Here is a 4,176-nt window from a genome sequence, read left to right as displayed (position 1 = left end):
ATTATGAATGTCATGTAGCTCATGCATTTACCATGATCCCTTTTGCAATGATTTATCGACTGAATTGTGATATTGATGCGAGTGTAGTGATAGCATTAAAGTGATATAAAGTTGTGTAGGTTGATATGCATGCTAGAAACAATTGTAAGTCCACTAAGTCTTAGAGAATGCGTAAGGGCTAGATTGTTGTTATGATTTGGTTGTTTTCAAGGTCAATCTGCTTATTATGCTTAGAATTCGATTACAGGTTCTTAGTGATAAAGGCATGCAAAAGAAAAAAAATTTGGAGAAAAAAATATGGAAGTTGTTGCTAGTTGTGGCTAGGCGTCAAATGGCTAGTAGCCAGCTCGCATATGGTGCGAGTAGTCTAGGGTTGAGCAAGATGGAGCGAAACGCACTTGCTCAGAAGTTAAAAAAAAAAAAAAAAATTTGCATAATTGATCAAGAGTGGGCTCTTTGGTATTCGAGTTATTAAGTTCTTAGGGGACTTTGTGCCTAGTGACCTAAGGCTTTTAGAGTCTGGGATCCGCTAACCTAACGCTCGTTACATTATTACCATTGTATAAGTCTTTTGTGGACCTCACTCATTGCACGGTCAAATAAGCATTTGAGTTGTAAATAAAAAGCACGATTCCGTAGTAAGCTCCAGAGTTCTTGTAGTGTTGTATATCACTTTGTGCCTGGAATTTTTTTATTCTTTGTATAATCGTAGGATTGCCTTGAGGATAGTCTAGTCATAGTAATTGGTTTCGTTCCGAAGCATATCTGTTAAGCATTTGCACACACCACATTTCTGGCTGTATGTCCGTTTGCATGAGTTTGTAGATCTTTAGTTGTCTAACTGCATTCGTTGAGATGTGACAATTTGGTTGGTTAATTGTAGTAAGGGGGATCGCTGCATTTTCATATAGATTGCATTCATGCATGTTTTTATTTAAGTCTGTGACGCTTGAGGACAAGCATCGATTTAAGTTTGGGGGTGTGATAAGTGGCATTTTATACCACTTAGAACGTCTTAAAATGGCTTAAATTGGTGTCTTGAAATCAAGTATTTTGTGTATTTGATGCATTTTTCTAGTGTTTATGCATTTCAGGGTTTTAGTTGCATTTCGGGGGAGGAATCATCAAGAATAAGCCTTGGCATGTGTTTACCATTGCGAGAGGAAAGAAACGGGCAGATTATGGCGAAGAAACGGAGCGAAATAAGAATTTTTCCAGTAGAGGTCTGAGCGCCCGCTCAGCATTGCTGAGCGGCCGCGCAGCAAGCTGAGCGCCCGCTCAGCTATGCTGAGCGGCCGCGCAGGGTCGGGAAAAAAAGATAAATTATTTTAGGACTTCTACTTCTGTTTGGTTTCCACTTCTATGTAATCTGAGTTTTATGGGACTATTATATAAGTAGATTTGAGACGTTTTCACGAGGGTGATTTTGAAGAAGATTGTTTTTTTACGCGAGGAGCGAAGGAGATAAGGAAGAAGACCGATTTAGCACACCGCAACGAAGAGGAAGCATATATTCTTGTGATTCTTGTTTCGTTGTAGCGTTGTGTAATAACCCCAATTTTTGGAAATTTTTGAAACCCTTATGAATAGTGTTTTTGCTGAATGAGAAAACTGTTCATGCCACGCTATGTAGGGGTTCTGTTATTGATCTTATGGGATATTATTAGTACTCTATGTGGTATATAAGTGTATGTAAAGATCGTCAGAATCCAATTCTGAACACTTTGATTTTTCCCGGAAATCCACTAGATACGGAGAGAATTGAGTATAAGGTAACAGGATAAAAAGGATTTAAATTAAAGGATTATAATAGAGGATCATAAAAAGGAATATAATGTATTGAGAAAGGTTAAGGGAACCTAAGTAATAAGATCCCGGGTATGATCCTTCAAACGATAAACGAGAACGAAAGTTAAGCGAACCGTATAACAGATCAGCGGTCATTAGGCAAACGATTAGGAAGTTAATCAAGGGGATTAGTGGGGATGATGTCATCCAACCAATAGAAAGAGGACAAGGAGGGGAGGATGACATCATGAGGATGACACAAGCATGACATGGGAAGGAAGGAGATGTGGTGGCTTTTTAACCACACAAAATCAAGGGCAACTAGGTAATTTACTAAAACAAACACAAAAATCAAACCAACCAAGCCAAGCAAATCATTTTTCATCAAAATCAAAAAGAAACCAAGGCATTGTTCTTCATGCTCTCGGCCAAAACAGAACCAGAACACTAAAACTGCTGTATCTCCTTCATTTCTCACTCAAATATTGTGTTCTATAGCTCATTGGAAAGGTATTGAGATGGCCTACAACTCTTGTTCACAAGTCTCGTCCAAATAATCATGGTACGACCCTCATTTTTACAGTTCTTTAAATCGGACTTTTAGAAACTTCAAAGCCTAACTTTGTGTTCTTGATTTCTTTGGAAAGATCAAGCTTGTAGGAGGCTCCCTAAGGCTTCCTAGCAACTTAACACCTCCCAAGGAAGGTATAAACTTCAAACCCTAGCCTTTACTTTATTTGTTAGTAAGTTTAATGGTTGGTGTTGTGAAATGAGAAGCATGGATTGTGATTATTAGTAGTTTGGTTTGATTTGGAAGTGTTTTGGTAATTGAAGCTTGATTATAGTTCATAGGTCTTGATTGTGGTTTTTTGAGTTGAAAACCTTGGAGATTATGGACTGATGTGGTATGGTTTAGGTGAAGTTTTGTTTTATTGATGGTTATGAGTTGGTTGGTGGTTAATTGGAGTAGTTTAAACATTGGTAATCGCGTAAACATAGCCGTCGTAACGTCCGATTTTCTTTAGACTGTTTTTGTGCATAACATTAGGACCCGAGAACCCCCTGCTAGATTATGACCACTGCCATGTTTAGATAGCTCATGTTACGAGCTTCGTTTTGATATGTAGTTCGTTCGATTCCGATGCACGGTTTAGGAGAAACGACCGTTTCAAGTAACGGCGTTTCGCGAACGAAACTTTTCCCCTCGCCTTACTTTGAAACATAGGTTAAAGACCAAAAAGGGTTAATTAATGTATGAAACATTTATGGTAAGTGTGTTAGGCAGTTGGTAAGACACTCGCGAAGGAATCGCTTTAAAACTCGTAAAGGTTAAATTATTAAAAATGGTGGAGCCGAGGGTACCCGAGTGACTTAAGCGAATCAGTGAGCGCAAAACAAGCGTTAGAGTCTAAGTTAGTTAAAGTATAGATTTACAAGTGATTTTGGTTTAATTCCAACTTACTTGTTGTTTATAGGTTACCAGACTCGTCCCGAGCCTTTTATCACCCCAAGTCGCTCAGGCAAGCATTTTATCTGTTATACTGTTGTTGTGATGTATACATTTGTATATGCATGATCTTGCGATAAATGCATATTGGTTATTTAGAAAATTCTTGCGATATATTGTAGCATGTGATATGGTATATATGCATGCCTGTTTCATATTCTTGAAATATATATCTGTTGGTTCAGTTGATAATACCTATGCTAGAGGATAGCGGTAACTTGCATATACCCTTAGTATAGGGACCCAAAGGTGAAAATATTTTCTAAAACCGGGAGTCGAGGATCCCGAGTAGATTTTGTATATATGGATATGGTTATATATATATATATTTATATAGATATATATGGTTATAGTTTTCCAAACTATTAATCGAATAAGGTTTATTCGATAACTTTAACTTTATTTTATTATTGAATATTATTTCGAATATTATTCGAAGGCGTATGACTCCTTTTATTTATTTATTTGAATATTATTTGAATATTCATTCGAGGACTTATGACTCCTTTTATTTTATTAATGAATATTATTTTGAATATTCATTCGGGGACTTATGACTCCTTTTATTTATTTATCTGAATATTATTTGAATATTCATTCGAGGGCTTATGACCCTTTTATTTATTTATCTGAATATTATTTGAATATTCATTCGAGGGCTTATGACTCTTTTATATTATTTATTGAATATTATTTGAATATTCATTCGAAGGCTTATGACTCAGTTTATATTATTTAATGAATATTATTTGAATATTCATTTGAGGATCTATGACTCCGATTATTTGCTGAGGTATATTCCTTATTTTATTAAAGAATAAAGTGTCAATAATCAAACTTATTTTCGATTATTCAAATAAAGATAATACTTTCATATAAGT

Source organism: Apium graveolens, chromosome 3 (genome assembly GCF_009905375.1).
Source record: "Apium graveolens cultivar Ventura chromosome 3, ASM990537v1, whole genome shotgun sequence".
Lineage (NCBI taxonomy): Eukaryota > Viridiplantae > Streptophyta > Magnoliopsida > Apiales > Apiaceae > Apium > Apium graveolens.
The sequence above is the reverse complement of the archived record's forward strand: the minus strand, read 5'-3'. Positions refer to the sequence as shown.